The sequence below is a fragment of the Ovis aries genome, chromosome 7 (assembly GCF_016772045.2).
Source record: "Ovis aries strain OAR_USU_Benz2616 breed Rambouillet chromosome 7, ARS-UI_Ramb_v3.0, whole genome shotgun sequence".
Classification (NCBI taxonomy): Eukaryota; Metazoa; Chordata; class Mammalia; order Artiodactyla; family Bovidae; genus Ovis; species Ovis aries.
Genome location: NC_056060.1, coordinates 55861756 through 55883453, shown reverse-complemented (window position 1 = coordinate 55883453; position 21698 = coordinate 55861756). Strand labels below are relative to the sequence as shown.

The 21698-nt window shown below is 35.5% G+C and overlaps 1 protein-coding gene across 12 annotated transcripts in view; it reads right to left on the bottom strand.

The window, feature by feature from the left end:
- The window catches only part of ATOSA (atos homolog A), an 86405-nt gene that overhangs the window by 61173 nt on the left and 3534 nt on the right, over positions 1-21698 (bottom strand). The gene's annotated exons all lie outside the window — the stretch shown is intronic.

The window sequence follows — 21698 nt, the reverse complement described above, 5'->3', positions numbered from 1 at the left end:
GCTCAGTAAACTCTGACAATAAAAGATTTAACTAGGTATCTGCATTAAAGTATCTCTTCTTATACAAACAATGACAAAAAAACATAAAACAATGACACTGAGTCTGAATTAAATTTATTTTTCAGGAATTTTTTTCCCTCTAGGAAAAATGTTTGGGGGAGTCAATGCAGGTAGTAGGAGATAAACAGTTATGAAGAATCAGAAAAATTTCTCATTTAGGAAATATTTCCCATGAACTTCACACAAACTAAGATAGTGTTTTTCAAACTTTTAAAGCAATGGAATCCTTTAAATTTGCATTCTTCCAATAAAATGCATTATTGTGGTGGCATTAGGATTTCTATACAGGAGAGAGCAGGCAGAGGCAACTGCAGAAGCATACTATTTATTACTCAGATCTTTGTTTATGTGGAGTGTCTTGTGGATAGGGCAGAGAGGCTGATGGAAATGTTGGCACTATTAAAGTACCCCATGAGCACCATGAGGCTATTTTTAAATAAGAGGCTACAAACAACACTGCAGTTTCATATCAGTCCCAGAATCTACAAAATTCCTACCCTTGAAAAAGCTTTCAGGATCCCTGGAGTTCTACAGAATACAAGTAAAAGATATAACCTGTAAGAGTTAAACCTTACTACCTTAGTAGTATAAGGAAAGAACCCGATCGTTGTTGGCTTAACAATTAGCCAGAAGGAGAGCTGCTAAGCCTTTTGAGAAATAAGGAAAGAGATGTGTTTGGGAACACAATAACCTCTGAGATAAGTGACTCAGAGAAAGAATGGCAGAATAGAGAGAACAAGGATGTTGGAGTCAGGCTGACCAACTTGGGTTCAAAATATGAATCTGCCATTTACAAACAGTAAGACCCTATACAAATTAGCAAACTACTCTGAGCTTCAGTTTTCTTGTCTATAAAATGGAATTAATTCACAGGACTATTGTGAAGGCTAAAAGGTGCTCTTTGCTAGTCAGACTGCTTTTTTTGGTTACTAAGGACTCTTAAGGTTCTTCAAAACTTAAGAGCCTTTGCAAATTCTATTCCTCATTTGCTTGGAGTGGTCTCCCACAATCCCTTCCACTGATAAGTCTCCTTTAAATTTCTCTTCCCTAGGGCAGCTTTCTCTGAGCTTAGTCTCAGTCTCTCTATACTTTTGTTCTTAGTACTTAGCTCACAAAATGTTAAATAACTATTTGCAAAATGACTGGTTGGACATTCTCCTCCACCACACTGTAAGTGCTTTGAAGGGAGATACTACAACTGTCTACATTATTGCTTACCTAGCACCACGACTGATTTATATTCCATATACTACTTTATTTGATTTCATAACCATGGAAAGTTAAACAGAACAAGTTCAAATAAGAATATCAATTCCAAACATTTATTCATTCAAGTCATACAACTAGACTCAAAGAAAACACATTTAAAAAAATTTTTGGATACGTAATTGCATAATTCAAAATTAACTTCTTATATCTATGAAAAAAAGAATATATGATCTCTAAACTGAGAATACTTCCTTTCAGTTTAAATTCTTAAAATTTTTAAAGGTCAATAATAGACAGTTTCTATAATCTAAAACTATTAACATATTCAAAGAGAACTTATTAAAAATACTAAATTTAATCAGAAGCATGTAATTACAAGTGAATAAAATGAACTGGAAGAGACATGCCACCTTAAAAAGCAAAACGCAACCAAGAGATTTATTTAGCAAAATGCTTCCTCTGCTACCAGTTTTCTAAATGATAAATCAATTTCAAAATGGCACTTTATATAATTCTGAAGAATGGTTGCTTTTCCCCCTGGTTCATTGTGATACACAATGCTATAAATAATCTCAACAGTCAACAAATTAAAAATCTGAATAATATATCAATAAAATGCTATACTAAGTACTAGTCTCAGATTCTCAACCCTCAACGAGGGAAAAAAACCCTTTTTGCCCAGTATGGTCAATAACTGTGTTCTCCAAATGGGCCAGTTCAAGAAATGTAAATTATTTATATTATACTAATGTAAGGAAATAAGAAGGAAGCAGATCTCCTATGAGTTTTTTTAAGCTACATATTCCAAATACAGAATGGAAAAATTTGAAATATTAACTATTTCACATAATCCGAGTCCTCTGTTAGCAGAAACAATTGAACTATCTACTTTTAAGATGCTGTGCTTAGTCACTCAGTCATGTCCTACTCTTTGTGACCCCAAGGACTGTAGTCCGCCAGTCTCCTCTGTCTATGGGATTTTTCAGGCAAGAATACTGGAGTGGGTTGCCATTTCTTCCTCCAGGGGATATTCCTGACCCAGGAATTGAACCTGGGTCTCCTGTGTCTCCTGTATTGCAGGCAGATTCTTTACCCACTGAGCCATCGAGAAAGCTTTTTAAGATACCTTATCTTTTAAGGCATCTAAGCCTTTTAAGATATCTCTCTTTAAGAGATAACCATACTAGCTTGGATAGTTTTTAAACAAAAAAGATTCATTGCTAGAAGAAAAAAAGAACCCTTCAAAGGTAATTATTACATAGCTACTATATATATTGCCAGAGTTGGACACAACTTGGTGACTAAACCCCACCACCACCACTATATATGTAGGCCCATGGGCCAGGCATAGTGCTAATTTCTTTAAATGCCCATCTCCTCTGACTCTGGTAGTTACTATCCTCACAGATGAGGAAACTGCTTTATAACCTGCTCAAGTAGGCAAAACTAAGTGGGCAAAGCCAGGAAACAGGTATTCCTAAATCTGTGTGCTTTTAACAATTCCTTTCATAGTTATATTTCCATAAGACAAATATGGCATCATGTAAGAATAAACTTGAAATACAAAAATCTCAAGCTAACATTTTCTGTTTATTACTCATTCAATAACCACCACTACAGCCCCATTACACCTCAGAACTGTCACTGATGTTACTTACAATACAGAAAAACAGGATTTGACCGATAAACAGGGAGCCAGGCTATAGTTACATGAAGGACACAATAAAAGGTTCAATCTGTGAACTTCACTATTTCATAATCACAGATCACATACCTGATTCAGAGAAAGTAAAGGCGGTAGAAACGAACATTGAACCAGGAACTAGGGATCTGGGTTCTAGACTAAACTCCACCTTAAGTACTTCTCTGAAATTCTTCATTTCTAGGTCAGAAATATTTTTTTTCTTCTTCTTTTGACTGCAATGTTGGTATGTTGTAAGGATCAAATGGGGCAAGATACAATAATTTTGAAAAACAGCACAAATAGGATATTGTCATCCCTGGTGGTCAGTCTTCTAGGGATTGACAGTGTAAACATGTTTGCACAAAATACAACCTAATTACTGAAAAGATCCCTTAAAGCAGCAAGAGATAATGGAGAAGAGCTAGAGAGTCTAGGGTTCAAGTTCTTTCCACTTAAGAAGCTGTGCTGTCAAATGATTTAAGCTATTTGAGCCTATTTCTTCATCTGTAAAGTGGCAGTAATAATTTCTCTAGAGTTATGAGCCATCTAGCCCAATACTTGGCTCTCAGTTCAGTTCAGTTCAGTCACTGAGTCGTGTCCGACTTTTTGCAACCCCATGGACCGCAGCACACCAGGCTCTCAAGCAACTTAAGTTTCCTCTTTTATTTTGCAAACATCAGTTCTATAAATATGTTCCTAAACAGCAAATGTATATTCATACATACACACACCAACAAATAAAAGGGTAATACATTAGTAGTATCCCATATTAATATCAATAGGAATAAAATTTAAATCTTGACTATCATAGAAAGATTTTTATGACACTGACATTTTTCCAGTTTGTTAAATAATGTCACTTTAACAACACATTTCACAGTTCACTAACTTATTTGCAAGAAAGACTAAATAAAACTAAATTTTACAATTTGAGGAATTAAAAAATTTATGGCTTTTCTCATTAAATCAGTTTTTGTTCAAAAATTATGCTGTTAGGTCAGTATTGGATAAATTAAGCCATAAAAGGCTACATTAATTTCCACTCACATAGAGACTTCCAGCAATCATTATTGCTGAAATGATTACCCAGTGATTTGTATTCATTATTACATGGTACAAATAAGCCAAGTGACTATACAATCCAAACATATTGTATTTTTAAGACCTAAAACACTTCATAAATTTGCAGGATTAAAAAGAACCTAATAGGCTTAATTGGGATTGTCATCTTTCAAAAGATTTGGGGTTATGATGACCTAGATTAGTTTTAGGAGCAGAGCCTTGTTTACAAAATCTAAGATCTTGGAGAGAAGAAAATGTTCTAGCCTGTTTTTTGGCATCATTCATACTACATTGTTTAAAATGAGCAAGAACAGGGGTTATTTATAATCTACGCTACTGGACAAACACTCTAATAATATCTTATCTACACACTAGTCAGATTTAATAAGTATCAAGACCAGGAATAAGAGTTAATTTTTAATATCCTATACTACTTGGGTCTTAATAAAAATATCATCATTCTTAAATAAAATATGTGCCAGGATGCACATGGATTCCCCTTTACCTAGACCCATATTTCTTTAAAGACATGGTCTGGGATATTGTCAGTCTTTCACTATTATAAAGAACGGTATGTTTGATTCAGTCTTAAAAGTCCAGAAACAATCAAATATTTTTTATCCTGATAAAATGATATGTTAGTAAAAGTATTTCCATGGAGATAATGTATCTTACATTTACTTGTCCCTTTGACAATCACAACTTTGTGAAATAAGAATGAAGAAACAGAATCATCTAACCAAGGTCTAATTCCAAGTCCTGTTTGTTTTCCCCAACCATCATCGCCACCCCTCTACAGCTAGCTATCACTAGCCATAAATTCGAGTTATGCCAATAGTCATACAAATGACAGTTCCTGAATTTAAAATTTTGAAAAATGTTAACAAAATCTAGTAAAGTAAAACAGTTTAGGTAGAATTAAGAAAACCTCATGTAGCTTTAAGACTCAACTGTTAAGTCCTCAAAGCTTTAATACTGTTTACTTGCATTTTTAAAAAATTTGTTAATTTCAGGTTATTTCATACACTCTTGTTTCCAAATGATGTGACTGAACTCTTATGGCTATCTGTGTGAATACAAACTCTAATGTATCTAAAACTGAATTAATTTTCCTCTAAATAGGATTCACCATTATTATAATTTTCCCTTTCCTAAGCTAACAAACTGGAGAGAATAAAAATAGCCGTTGATTATGTGTTTAAGAGCCTGGTACAACTACTTTCCTCAGGTTATGTCATTACAACAAACTTCTAAAATGAATACATTATCTCAATTTTAACCAATGAGGAAACTGAAACTCACCCACCTTGCTTATTTAATTTATATGCAGAGTAAAGTAGTAAAGTCGCTCAGTTGTGTCCGACTCTTTGCGACCCCATGGACTGTAGCCTACCAGGCTCCTCCCTCCGTGGAATTCTCCAGGCAAGAGTACTGGAGTGGGTTGCCATTTCCTTCTCCAGGGAATCTTCCCAACCCAGGGATCGAACCCAGGTCTCCCGCATTCCAGGCAGATGCTTTAACCTCTGAGCCACCAGGGAAGCCCATCATGAGAAACACTGGGCTGGAGGAAGCACAAGCTGGAATCAAGATTGCTGGGAGAAATATCAATAACCTCAGATATGCAGATGACAACACCCTTATAGCAGAAAGTGAAGAAGAACTAAAGAGCCTCTTGATGAAAGTGAAAGAGGAGAGTGAAAAAGTTGGCTTAAAGCTCAACATTCAAAAAACTAAGATCATGGCATCTGGTCCCATCACTTCATGGCAAATAGATGGGGAAACAGTGGCTGACTTTATATTTTTGGGCTCCAAAATCACTGCAGATGGTGACTACAGCCATGAATTAAGAGACACTTACTCCTTGGAAGAAAAGTTATGACCAAACTAGGCAGCATATTAAAAAGTAGAGACATTACTTTGCCAACAAATGTCCATCTAGTCAAAGCTATGGTTTTTCCAGTGGTCATGTATGGGTGTGAGAGTTGGACTATAAAGAAAGCTGAGTGCTGAAGAACTGATGCTTTTGAACTGTGGTGTTGGAGAAGACTCTTGAGAGTCCCTTGGACTGCAAGGAGATCCAACCAGTCTATCCTAAAGGAAATCAGTCCTGAATAGTCATTGGAAGGACTGATGTTGAAGCTGAAACACCTGATGTGAAGAACTGACTCATGGGAAAAAACCCTGATGTTGGGAAAGATTGAAGGCAGGAGGAGAAGGGGATGACAGGGGATGACAGAGTATGACATGGTTGGATGGCATCACCCACTCAATGGACATGAGTTTGAGTAAACTCGGGGAGTCGGTGAAGGACAGGGAGGCCTGGTGTGCTGCAGTCCATGGGGTCGCAAAGAGTCAGCCACAACCGAGTGACTGAACTGAACTAACTGAAGTTCAGAGAAGTTAGGTAATTTAATTAAGCTTAAATAGATCAGGTGACAAAACCAGAACTTTATTTTTTTTAACTTTTTATTTTATTTTGAAATATAGACAATCAATGATGTTGAGAAAGTTTCAGGTAGATAGCAAAGGGACTCAGCCATACATATACATGTATCCATTCTTCCCCAAACTCCCCTCTCATCCAGGCTGCCACGTAACATTGAGCAGAGTTGCCCGTGCTACACAGTACGACTTTGCTGGCTATCCATTTTAAATATAGGAGTGTGTACATGTCCATCCCAAACTTCCTAACTATCCCACCCGCCTATTGTTCCCCCCCAGTAACCATAAGCAAAATCAGAACTTTAACCAAGGTCTTTCAAGTTCTTCTAAATGCTAAAATAATCTGTAGGACTATATGTGCTGTGAAATTAATCTAAAGGGCTGGGACTATCATTTTCTTTTTAAATAAAATGGGAAAAAGAAAAGATCAGTTATCACTTCATGAGCAAGACTGAGTACTGAATTTTGTTTGGGAAGAGGGAATGCTGTTATAGGACAGCAACTTTTAATTGTTTTTGCAATTGTGAGCAGTCAAAAAAAATTTTAACCTACTGCTCCATGTGATACCACCTCTCAGTGACCCTCCCCCTACCTTAATTATCTCCAATAGGTGTTTGGTTCTACCTTATCACATTCAACCAATATGGACTTTGGAAGTACATATTAAAGGCTGATATTAAGTTTTACCGAGTCTGAGAAAGAAGTAGCTGCTAGAGATTTACCACCAGAATGCATGAATTCTGTAACTACTGCATCTACCCTTTTGTGTAGAGGGAGCATTTTCTTTTTATTCACACAAATGTTGTAGTCAGCCTTTCAAAGCTTTCCATTTTAGATACAATTTCAATTTACACAATTATTTTACCTAGCAACCTTGTGCAAAGTACTTATTTTTTGACTACCTCAATAGCTTCTAACCTTTTAGACCAGGAAGGTTTTAGTTGCATCACCTAGAGGGGAAAGTCAACAAAGTATCATGAACTAAGCACCTAAAGTGAAACCTGCACCTACTGAGAATAAATTTCCATTCCTTATTCTCAAAAACAAAAACAGAACAACCAACACATACACACATAACCCTATGTTCAAACCAAAAATATTTGAAACAACAAATAGAAAAGAGTAGTGGAATGTCAAAGATCTACAAGTCTGTGCAGGCCATCTGCTACTTTTTTCCTCTGGGCCAGTTCCCCTACTGGCCCTTTGCACCTCTTCCAAAACAGCAAAGGGTAACCTCCACTCCTAATCTGACTCAGGAAAAAAAGTCAGGAAAGACTATATTTAACTATAGGTTCCAGAGGGCAAAGGTCATGTTAGTTCTTGCTCGTCATTCTATTTCCACCATGTATGTGCCAGGCATGTAGCAGGTACTCAATGAACATGATTCAGGAGAAGAGAGGGAAAGGAATCCAACTGTCCAAAGTTTTACTATATTTAACAGTAAATTCTAAAAATAAGTCATTTTACCCATACACTGTGTAATCACTAATTTAACATTTATCACAGAAGACACTGTTCATAAGACTTTGAATAAAATTTGTTTTGCTAAAACATGTGCAGTTTGGTAGAAACATTTTAGAAATCAAAACTTTCTGAAACAAAGTCCAGGTGTTTTGACTAAGTCAAAGCAAGCATTCCAGTCAATACCTTGATTTAGTACAAGAGTCCACATAAATTATAAAATATTAGATACAATATCCTACACAACACAGCAAGCTAGCTAAATACAGAATAAAACATAATTTAATAGAAGACAAGATTTGAGTGCACTAGCAGGACAGCGCAACACTAGTGTGAACATAAAATTCTTTGTACAAAACAATAAAAAAAGGAGAGACACACTGTGAAATAGGATTGAATACAGGGACATCAGGCATAAACCAGGACCAACCCAGGTAGCATTTAACCCATCCCATCCCCCAAGAAAATGTGAACTTCATGGTTAAAATAGATATATAAAACAGTTAATTCAAGTTAAAATCTTAATGTAATTTTTTTATTCCATGAAACTCACTAATCTGAGTCAAAATATAAAATTTATGATATTTTATGGTATGTGAATACTTTACAACTGTGCATCAGGTTTTCCAAATAGCCTTTAAAAAAGTAACCATAAGCAACTCACTACATCCTAGCTATCTTGTTTGAAGGAAAGATCAAGTCTTGAAAGATCAAGCACTGACAGTGCTGAAATGTTTTCTCAACTATCTAATAAATGCCAGCCCTGTGCCAAGGACCATAACAGGTGTGAGGGAAGAAGTCAGATGCTGTCCTGCCCTTGGAGAATAAGTACTCTAGTGAAGGAGACAGTCTAAAGTGAGCAAGTAAATGATGCCCAAACAGTGGTATGTGCCCTGGTCTTCTTTTGTTTCTTAGAGCATGCCAGGCTCTTTCTACATTCAGGACCTTTGAACATACTTCTTTGGCCTGCAATGTTCTCCTCCTCACTCGTTACACAGCAGGCTCCTTCTTATCTTTGCCTCACTTTCTCAGAGAGACCTTAGCTAATCATCCCAAGCAAGGGGGTCTTCTCCCTGCCCTAAGTTGTCACATTCTTAATCTTTGTATATTTCCTTCAGAGCACTTACAACATGTAATTTTCTTACTTGTTCAAGAAATGTTAATATATTAACAATAATACATCACATTTATTGAATATTTCTTCAGAGTCAAATACTATTTCAAGCACTTTACATGGATTACCTCATTTAACCACTATGCCAGTCCTTTATTTAGGTACTATTACTAGCCCTATTTTTCACATGACAAAACTAAAAATGGACTTCTTCCTCTATAATTCTTAATAATAAGCTTCACATTATTTCCTAACTTTTAAATTTTAGACATTATCTCTAATTTCTTTATATTCCTTTCTCTTTTTAGCATTCCAGTTTCAAGTATTAAATATTTATTTCACATTGAGTCTATTTATTACCATTTGACTTTTGTTTAAAAGTATGTACACACTACTTGGAGAAGAATGGTAAAATATAATCACCTAGCCTTTGTTTCTTCCACGTTCCTTGAGGAAGGCTAAATGATCATGATGTCATTTCTGGGGCCAGAATCTGGAGGCAATTGTGTTCTTGCCAGAGGTAATAATATAGTATAGAAAAATTCTCAACTGGTTAGCAAGTAATTTGTTTTACTTTTGTAGTTAGATAGGTTACTTTTTTTTCCTTTGGGCCTTATGCTTTATCAACTGTAAAAGAATGAAAGAGACACACTAAGGACCTTTTCAATTCTGATTTCTGGCAACAGCTTAACTTTGAGAGTAATCTCAGAATCACAAAACCATTTTCATGTTCTGAGCTCTTCAGAATGGAATTTAATTTGCACCATGATATAACCTGATGACTTTTTTTTTTTTCTCCATTGTTAGTCATTCAGAGTCCCCTAGCAGATACCTGAACTCTGCAACATAAGCTACAAGAAAAAGCACAGGAGGGTTGTTATATGCTGGACTACAGAAATATGTCTCCAGGACCAGCATTCAATCAACAAAATAATTACTAAGATTTGAGTGCAGATTGCTCAAAGGCATAGCTATGTTCCTTATTCCAACTTCTAAAGAGCGAGTATACTAACTTAAGAACATACATGCCCAGAGAAACAATTTTTAAGAAAGGAGTTATGAATGACAGAATCTAACATTTCCTGCTGTGTTCTTTCTGCCACAATACACCATTGAACAAACCCCTTGTATGACCAAAATTTTTTTCTTAAAGCTTTGGTGTGAAATGTTTATTGGGTTGGATAGGGGAGAAGATATATGTTCATTCTCTCCTTAACAAAGATAGAAGAGCTTATCAATATTGAGGGGATCTCCTCACTCTTAATAGCTCACATGAGGTTGGGAAGTATAAAGGCTTCTAATCCTGCAGAGTTCATTAAGTTTCTGCCACGAGAGAAGGAATCTCAAACTTCATCTTGTTGTTTTCCTCTTATTCGTTCTAACACACAGCTATTTTAAAATGAACCATGCAGTTTACTACTCTGAACAAAGCATATCATAAAACAAGAGCCACAGTACAATCAGTATTGTGTACCATATTAATATTCCCAAGAATTTTCATAAAAGGCAATAATTAATAATCCCTCATATATTACAAAGAATGGTGGTGAAGGGAAAACATACAGGGGAGAAAACAATTAGCCAACGGTTGAGATGAGCGTGCTGCTAAGTCAGTTCAGTCGTGTCCAACTCTGTGCGACCCCATAGACGGCAGCCCACCAGGCTCCGCGTCCCTGGGATTCTCCAGGCAAGAACACTGGAGTGGGTTGCCATTTCCTTCTCCAACGCATGAAAGTGAAAAGTGAAAGTGAAGTCACTCAGTCGTGTCCGACTCTGTGCAACCCCATAGACGGAAGCCCACCAGATTCCCCCGTCCCTGAGATTCTCCAGGCGAGAACACTGGAGTGGGTTGCCATTTCCTTCTCCAGAGATGAGTGTTAGGTAATTTTTATCATACCAGGTTATAATGTAATTTTGAGAGCTAAAAAACTGACTTTTTAAGACTGTCAGATATTCAGTATCTGTACTGGTTTATAATGAAATAATAGAAATGTACTGAAATTATTCTTCCAAGAAGTTCTTTTTAATCATAGAAAGCTAGTTAATGGTGCCCTGCTATCGAATGAATGAAGCTCAAAGTCCTTGACATTCAAAACCCTAATCTCCCCCATTCTTAAGTAACCCCTCCAATTCACATTAGTCAACCTGCTATCTCTGGAACATCTTTATTGCTCCTTGTGTCCTCTCTTCCAGTCTTCCCCTTCTTAGTCTCTGTACATTTCCATCTATCCAAATCCTACTGTGTTTTAAGGCTCAATACAGCTGCTATCTCTGCCAAAAGATAGGCTTTCCCTGAAATTAATCACCCCCTATGAACTCTGATAGTAGACATTACTTTTACTATTTACTGTATATAAGTATCTTATACTATGTTTGTTTATAGTTATCTCATTTGATCCACCCAATAACTTTGAGAAGTAGGGATAAATATTCCCATTTAGAAACAAAAATGGACACTGTAGAATTAATTCTTACAGTTATGAAACTAACAAATCATAGAAAAATAATACAAAAATTTTTCCAGTAATAAGTTTTATGCTATATCACAAAGATAATAAAATGCATGCAGGCATTCATTCGATGATAAATATTTACTGACTAGCTACTAAATGCCAGACATCAATCCATGCACTGGCAAACATAGCAGTGGTCAAACACCGCTAAGCCCCTGCCTTCGTGGAGTTTATATTCCTATTGAGAGAAAAACAAAAAAAGCAAATAAATAAACATAAAACATCAAGTCAAGTAGTAACAAGTACAATGAAGAGTAATGCAGAGTCAAGAGACAAGAAAAGACCTGTACTCTTTTGATAAGATGGTCTAGGAAATGACAACTTCCTCACTTTGAGGAAGTGACAATGAGTAGAAAGTCAAATGATGTAAAAGACAATCTTGAGACTTATAGTCCAAAAGGGAACAACAAATGCCAAGACCCCATGATGTCAATGTGTTTGTAGTGACTGAAGAACAGCAAAATCGTATGTGCCTAGAGTACAGGGAACCTTAGAAGAGTACCAAGAAATGAGGTCAGAGAGGTAGCATGAGGCTTCAGGGTTAAAAGTGGAATTCTTTCCAATCCAAAAATAATTTAAAATATAATTCTTTTTCAACTGGGAAGTCCTAAATTTACCAATACTCATTTTCCTCTTAAATCCACTTAGTCCAAGTAATTTTTTTTTCAAAAAAGTTAAACAAAACAAGGAAAATACCCTAAAATCCTAATTAACTGTCCTATTTACATGACCTATTTTTTTTTTCCCAAAAACCAGTACTTTTACTCACTTGTACCTTTATATATTCTTATGGTATTCTCCAAAAGCTTTCTAAATGTCCAACACCAGGGTCTAACTCCTTTTTTGTGACAGAAAGCAACTTACTTCCTTAAAAGGCAGTATTACTGTAGACAATACTGGGACTACTAAGGAAATATGAATATAAACAATAAATTAGATATTAGCGTTGTGCTAATAGATTTCTTGGATATGATGACTGTATTACAGGTACATAGGAGAATTTAATTTTTTAATTGGAGGAAAACTGCTTTACAATGTTGTGTTGGTTTCTGACACACAACAACTCGAATCAGCCATAATTATACATATATCCCCTCCCAAGAATGCTTATTTTTAGGAGATACACACAGTAGTATGATGATAAATGTTTAACAACTGGTTCTGCAAAGGGAAAAAAAAAAAGTCCTGGTCTGTAGCACTGCCAATTTCCATGGTGTAAATACTGGTACCTTTGCTGATAGTAAGCAACCAACTTGACAGAGTTGAGAAGAAATGTATACAATCAGCTGTCACATGTTGCTACTAGCCAGTTTCATACTGAAGTACACAGGGGTTGAAGTGTCATGATGTCCACCACTTACTCTAAATTTATAAAAAAGTAAAAATAAAAAAGCCCTTATGTCTGTCTGTCTACCTACCTACCTATCTACTGACCTACCACTCAAGAGAGGTAAAACAAAAGTGGTAAGATGATCATAATCTATGAAAATTATGATTCTAATGTTTTTTGTGGGTGTGAAATACAGCGTGCAATGTATGGAAGTTTAAAGAAATCCTATGGCTAATTTTTTCATATATCAAAAAAATTATACATCAAAAATTTTTTTGTATGGCAAAATTTTGTGACATATACCAAATATGATATAGAGCTTTAACCTCAAGCTATGTTTAAAGTCAAAATCTTGGGAATTCTCTGACAGTCTAGTGGTTAGAACTTTACATTTTCACTGCCAAGGGCCAAGGTTTGATCCTTAGTCCAGAGATAAGATTCCGGAAGCTAGTGTGGCCCCCCCAAAAAACAGATCAAAATTGCCAATATTGAGTGCTGAAGTTACACATTCTCTTACTATTATGAATTTAAGTAGAAGTGACCCACTGGATCACTTCTTTTCACAAAACCATGATATTTCTTCACAAAAGAAAATGGCTAATTTGGTTTTTAAAACATACAGGAATTCTCTAATGTCAAGATAAAGTTTTATAAATAGCCTGATTTCAGCTATTATAAAATTTTAATTCCATTCAGTATAAGCTTAATAAGTAGGAAAACAAAAAATGGAAACTTCATACTAATTTAAAATGTCAATTCCTAACTATAAACGAGTAGTACTCTCAAAGAAAATAAGTTTTGAAGTCCAAATAATGGTCATACTTTGAATAAATATTATTTATAAGTAATAGTACATAATAAATAATTACAAATAATAAGTTATGACTAGATTCCCAGGCTAGCCTACCAAAAGCTTCTTAACCTATAATATTAGGCCATTTCTTGCAGCATCAGGAACAAGTCTAGATTCTGACTCACAGAAACAAAAGGGCCATGCTCCAAACACTGAATCAATCCTTGCTAATGTTCTAAAATAAAGAAAAAAGCAATTTGGGGCACCATCTGACCATTCTAATAACTTTCATCAACCTCCTTCTAGTGTCCACCTCCATCCCAATCTCTCTGCCTTAATGCTGCTCTAAATGCTCACAATGGTGTATGATCACCCAGAAATAGTTGGTGTGCTCCACTTACCTACTTTCCCTCTCCCCTTGCATGCACAAGATGTGTAGTTCCATATTGGTTTTGAATTCCTCTAGTTGTATATTCCAGAATGCAAGGTTCAGAGTGACAATAAAGATCTGTTGATCTCTTATGCCTTTTATGATTAGCTTTCACAACACAGCACTGAAACATTCATTTTCTCAGTGCAGCTGATTCAAGTTGCTTATCCTTGGAAATGAAACACTAATCAATCCCTATATCATGCCAGGAACATGCTAGTTGTTGAACCTTGGGTTCTCAGTTCACCTTTCCCACAATCCTTAAAGTTAATGGTATTTGAACAAAAAGAACTGAAGTTCTGACAGGTTATGTAATGTACTCAAGATCATTTGGCTGATATCTAAGTTTGATCCTCAAGCCTTAGGGTCTTAACTCTATGCTGCTATAAAGGACACATTTGAGCCAATTTTATAACAGAAGGTAGCCATCATTTCAATATTCTTCAAAAATATATAATTAAATATACACTTATTAATCTAAATGGTTCTCCTATTGGTGTAATTTCAATCAAGATAACAAGGGGAAACTTTAAAAACTGTAAAAACCAGGTACTGCATAAATGGGTATTTTTAGACAGAATGACCTCCCCTAAGATACACCTGAGAGCACCTAGCTCTTTGCTCATGACTACAGATCATCCTGTCTATACAGCAAACCAGTCAATATTTATAGCATTTCACACATTATAAAGTTCTTTGACACATTATCTTACCTGCAGCTCAGAAGCAACACTTTGAGCCTAGTACATTTTACAGATGGGAAAACAGGTTTGGAAATTGATCCAAATCATAGAACCTGTAAGTGACAGAACAGGCCCCAAGTCTACACTCTAAATCCTGAGTCTTTATCCTACTTGTACTCATAAATCTGAAGTTATCCAATCAATTTAATCTCTCTCTCTTTCAAAGAAATAGCAACAGGAACAAATTCAGTATGGTGGTTGGAGAGAGGAGAGCTACCAGCAAATGCTTCTGTGTGGATTATTTGTTAAGTAAATGTATATAAACTTAGAACCACCTATACCAAACAGCTTTTGCCTACACCTTAGTTATTTTACAGGATTTTATTTCAACTTAGTGAGATTTAATCAATTTTAAAATATTATCTTCTTTTAAGTTATAGGCAAATATATTTTAAATCTATTTTTTTAAATTAGGTATAACGTTGTGATAATAGCCTGCCAATAACGCAGCAAATCCCTAAAGTGAGAGAATTTCAGTTGGTGTCAGTAAAACAATCAATTATTTCTAGTCATCTGCTTCTATTCCTATTTGCTTCACAAATATTGAGGTAAACTAGTGATTCATTTTTTTTAAGCACCACCTACACACCTACCATGTATAGGACCATCAGCTAGGTGATAGAAATCCAGTTGTGAACAAGAGACAAGGTTCCTGTCCTCATGGAACTTAAAATCTAGTTGTGGAGACAGACAATAAACAAAGAAAAAAAAAATCACGTAATACAGTAAATGCTACGAAAGAAACTGTGGAGACACAGAACAAGGACCCTAATTTAATAAATAATAATAGCTGCTAACTTTTAACTGAGTACTTTAGACATAGTCAGAGAATATCTCTCTGAAAAATGATATTTAAACCAAGATCAGAAGAATAACAAGGAGCTACCCATGTGATGACTGGGGAGAAGGTTTTTCAGGCAGAAGAAATAATGGACACAAGGCTGTGAATGGTCACTGAAAACCAAAAAGGTGGCCAGTGGGACTGGGCAAGTTGAACAAAGGTAAGACATTCAAAAAGCCTTATTATAATTTTACTGAATGAGTTTCTTTTATATGAAAAGGAATATATGTGAAATCTCAACTCAGGTTATTGCTGGGTCTGTTTTTGGCATTACACATGGATTAATGTCTAATATTTTGAGCAGCTACTGGCATTTTTAGCCAGTTGATTCTGTTTCAGTTTAATAAGAAAGTCTGACATAATCAATGTCAGAGTTTTTCAACCATTTGAGGAAAGACAGAATTAACTATTGAAAAATTGACTTTGGTTTACCTACTGAGAAAGAAATACTGTTTCCTGGTACTGTGATTTTGCTTTCTCATTAAAAAAAAAAAGTCAGTGGGGAGGGAGGTGGGAGGGGGGTCATGTTTGGGAACACATGTAAGAATTAAAGATTTTAAAATTAAAAAAAATAATAAAAAAATTTAAAAAAGTCAGTATTCAGTTGGAATTTCTAAGTTAAACATTCCCTGTTTTTAAAACCCTCAGCCTTAATTGAGTGGAAAATACTATTGTAATTAGATGCAAAGTTGAGAAGGACAAAAGAATAAATGAATGTAAATATTCCTTATTTAACAACTAATTTTTTCCTATACTTGTTCACAGTGCAGAATGTTCAGGCCCCACAGGTTTCTTCACTTTTTGAAAAGGAAATCGGCTTTTGAGTTACTCTCCCTGTATACACATTAGCTTCTCAATTCTGCCTTCCAGTTATCTTTTTTTCTCATCCTTCAAAGAAATGACAGTGTTCTATCCACTGAATCATATCTTTCTTACAGGATGACAGGAAAAAACATAAGGAACCTCTATGTTAATCCCTTTAGTATTGAGTCTCAGAAGTTGTATCAAGCCAGCAATTATCTGACAGATACTGATGTGTCAAGACCCATCAGTATAAGTGGATGAAAGGTCAACAGTAGTCATTTTCGGACTTGAGATCACAGTGAGTATATAAAACACGTACAGCTGAATTAGCCCCTTTCTTTTGTTTTCCCCAGCCTTCCCTAAATAAGTGACTTAATTAGAATATGTCCAATTGTAGGAAAAGCTGTTCACACATGAATGTTTACTATGTCCCAGCCATAGTTCTAAGCACATTATATACACTAACTTATTTACTCAAATAACTCTAAAGGCAAGGTACTATTACTTCCTCCATTGCAAAGATGAAAAGGGTAAGGCACAAATAAGATTTATAGTTTTCTAAGATCATAATAATTAGCAAGTCTGTTTTTTATTTCCCTTGGGCCTGTTTTTAAACAAATGTGGCCTCAGTATCTTATAACATTTTAATATAACATATTTATACCAATCAGAGGGTTTACAGCATGTACCCAAGCTTGACTTTTCATACTGTTCATGGGGTTCTCAAGGCAAAATGCTGAAGTGGTTTGCTATTTCCTTCTCCAGTGGACCATGTTTTGTCAATACCAATAACCTCAGATAGGCAGATGACACCACTCTAATGGCAGAAACCAAAGAGGAACTAAAGAGCCTCTTGATGAAGGTGAAAGAGGAGAGTGAAAAAGCTGGTTTAAAACTCAACATTCAAAAAATGAAGATCATAGCATCTGTTCCTGTCACTTCATGGCAAATAGATGGGGAAAAAGATGGAAACAGAGACAGACTTTATTTTCTTGGGCTCCAAAATCACTGGAGACAGTGACTGCAGCCATGAAATTAAAAGACACTTGCTCCTTGGAAGAAAAGCTATGACCAACCTAGACAGCATATTAAAAAGCAGAGACATTACTTTGCCAACATAGGTCCATCTAGTCAAAGCTATGGTTTTCCCGGTAGTCATGTAGAGATGTGAGAGTTGGACCATAAAGGAGGCTGAGTGCCTAAGAATTGATGGTTTCGACTGTAGTGCTTGGAGAAGACTCTTGAGAGTCCCTTGGACTGCAAGGAGATCAAACCAATCAATCCTAAAGGAGATCAACCCTGAATATTCATTTTAAGGACTGATGCTGAAGCTTCAATACTTTGGCCACTTTATGTGAAGAGCTGTCTCTTTGGAAAAGACTCTGATGCTGGGAAAGATTGAAAGCAGGAGAAGGGGATGACAGAGGATAAGATGGTTGGATGGTATCATAGATTCAATGGACCTGAGTTTGAGCAAACTCAGGGATATAGTGAAGGACAGGGAAGCCTGGCATGCTGCTGTTCATGGGGTTGAAGAGTCGGACACGACTGAATGACTGAACAACAGTGCAAGCTTACTTTGAATCTGGGCTAGCTCTCTTATTAGCTGTGTAACCTTGGATAAGTTACTGTGACTATTTCATTTATGAAATGAAGATGAACAACAGCATCTAGTTTCTTGAACAACTGTGATGTTTAAATGAGTTATATAAACTACTTGGATCAGTGCCTGGCACACAGTATGTAGAAGACTTAGCTGTTACTAGTAACAGTATCACCACTACCTTCAATGAGGGAATTTAGCAAAAGGCTGTTCTGTTTAATCTAGTCAACACTTCTTGTCCTCTGTCATCTCTGTTGCTTGATTTACATTGGCTAACAATGAACTATTAGCAAGTTAGAAACTCATCTACCTCCCATGCTATTTTTTTCTAGTCCTTACCATTTCTTTTTCCATTTCAGTTGCCCAGGAAGAAATGTTTGAGATTAAAATGATTTGCATTATACTATAGGTAAGTTCATAAGCCACTGCAATACTAAAGCTAAAGCCTAAATTTGTAATATAATCAAAAAGGGGGTATCTCAGTCCATTTAGTCTGAAATAACAAAATACCATAACTAGGTAACTTATAAACAGCAGAAATTTATTTCTCACAGTTACAGAAGCTAGAAAGTCCAAGATCAAGGCACGAGCAGATATGGGTACCTGGTGAGGATCAGCTTTCTCACTAGGTATTTGTCTTTTCATTATAACCTAAAATGGTGGAAGGGGTGAGAATACTTTCCTGGGTCTCTTTTATGAGGGCACTAATGCCATTCATGAAGTCTTCACCCTCATGACCTAATCATCTACCAAAGGCCCTTACCTCCTACTACCATCATCCTGGAGCTAAGGATTTTAATCTGTGGATTTTATGGGCACAAAAATATTCAATGTACAGCAGAGGGGGAAAAAAATTAAGCATTCCTCTCAGTTTAAACCTCAAAAACAAAATAAATTGCTTGGTATTTTATTTGTGCAACAGGTTTTGCATTAATAGTTTTCACTTAATACTCATAAATGAATGACTCATGAATTGAAACACAGTATGTTTAAATTATTAATGTTTTGATGATTTCCTAGATATTATAGGCCTTAACCTTTGATAAGCTCAGACAACTGAGCTTTGATAAGCTTTGATAAGCTCAGTTGATAAGCTCAGACAACTTTCTTGGAAATGTCTGATGAAGAAACTTTAACCAAAGCAAGCATGCATGCATACTAAGTCACTTCAGTCATGTCCAACTCTTTGTGACCCTATGGACTGTAGCCTGCCAGGCGGCCCTGTCCAGGGGATTCTCCAGGCAAGAATACTGGAGTGGGTTGCCATTCCCTCCTCCAGGGTATCTTCCCCACCCAGGGATCAAACCCTGAGCATCTCTGGTAGCTCCTGCCTTGCAAGTGAATTGTTTACCACTGAGCTACCAGAGAAGACCAACAAAGGATAAAGCACAGCAAAACTGACATTTATCTTTTAAATTAAAAAGATTTTGATTCTACTTAAATTGTTACACAATACCATGAACTTAGGAATTCTGAAACCTTTGGGACCTTGAAATCAAAACATAAGCTTATATTATTTTGAAATACATTTTTATAGGAAAAAAACATGCATTCAAAATATACAAAATTATAAATACCACAGATTTATAACATAAATATTAAATGTTAAAAAGTAAAGTACTTTAATTACATCTGTGCAAAAACCATACTTTAGACATCTCTTGAAACACTGAGTATTCAGTATCTAACTAGGATCAGATCCAAACTTTACATCCTTGAGTACAAGGTGAAATAACATTGTTTAACCTCGCCAATTGCCCAGCTCTAGTCAGAATTTAACACCACTTAAACATGTATTCCTAGGAAGCTTGATCCGCCCACGCCACCCTCTACACATAGAAATTAACATATATATACTTGTAGTGACAGAAAAATAAATTCCACATCATATATCAAGCATTCTTTTGTAGCTTTTATATATTCTCAGATACCTATACATTAAAAGCCTATTAAATCTGCTTGAGCCTTAGCAGGTTTCAGGCTATGAATGTGGAACAAAACAAGGTACTACTAGGTTATTGCACATTTGACTAGTTCTGTACCTTTTCTGAACATATTTTATAACTGAACATATAAGCTTCTGTAATATCTTGTTTAACATGATTATCATTTATTTAAAAACTACTGTGTGCCAACCAGTGTCATATTACTTTCTAGCAACTATGAGAAGTTGGAATTATCCCTGTTTTACAGAGAAGGAACCTGAAACTCTCAGAAATTTAGTAATTAAATGAAGATTACAGAGCTAGCAAGTAATGGAACAAGGATACAAATAGAAGTCTGATTCGAAAACCTGTGCCAATGATAACATCAAAGATTCATCTCTGGCAGCACTGTGCAAGTAATGTTATATAACTGCTTAAAAATCTTAAAAAAAGAAAAAAGAGAAAAGAAGATTTACCTCAGACTATAATAAAATTCTATTGAATACTGTAAAACATTGCCATTGTACAGTTACATCTTAATTTAGAAAGTCTCTTAATTTTCACTTAATCAACTAGCCATATTATCCAGTGCTTTCCATTTCCTCCATAAAGTAAACTGACAGATACTAGCAGCTAGTAAATTACTTCCAGTTTCCTGTGCACTTCTACTCCTGCTAGTTGAGTTGCGTGCTTAACTAATAGCTAATATCTGGTGTTTATTCCCAAACTTGCTTATGCCACTCTATAGTAATGAACTTACTTGAGTGCAAACAAAAGGTTATTTCTATGAAAACTATGTTGACTGCTTTGGAAATAGAATATTTTGATGAACATAATTTTGATGAATATATATTCCCTCTTCCCCCAAGACACACTCCTGTTGACTACACAAATATCTTTATAATTCTTGGTATACACAGACATCTATGAAGTTGCACTAAACATTAAAAAAGAATTTTACATTTTTTAAATGTAAAATATTCCACCCTTCAATTTGTTTACAAAGTCTCATTACACTTTACAGAAATCAAAAGTAGAAATCTTTAGGTTTACATTTTTGGTGTGGTTTACATAAGAAAGATCACATCTAACTCTGATTAAACAGGTTCCATTCCCTGCCAATCCCATTTCTAAAGAAGGGCCTTTAGCCTGCATCAAAAGACAGGCAAAATAATTAAGGCATTATTTTTTTCTGATTCCTCACTTTAACTTTTTAGATTATCCAACCAACTACCACATGCAACTGTATAGGATAAGAGGCTCTTTTTGTACTTATTTAGAAACTCTGATGCACATCTGTATCCCACTTAGGAAATATCTCAGACTTTCTACATTAGAATTCATATACATTCTCAGTTTCTGAATATCTGAAGGTTCCCCATTCAATCTCATTTTTTAGAGAACTCAGTGAAGTATGGTTATCTAGTTTTTAAACCACAGATATTAAAAGCAAGAATAAGCATATTGACAACAAAGACTACTGACAGCATGGGAATTCAAAAATCAGATCTTAAAGTAAACAGGCTGAAGGGGTTTAAGTTAGAGGCAAAAAAAATCTTTGTCCACATATTATGAGTACAACAGAAAATATTTTTGGCATTTAAAGAGTGAAGTTTCAGTCATCCAGAAAACAAACTCATACAGACTAGTTTCTTAGACACCAATGTAGAAAAAGTGAAGTATT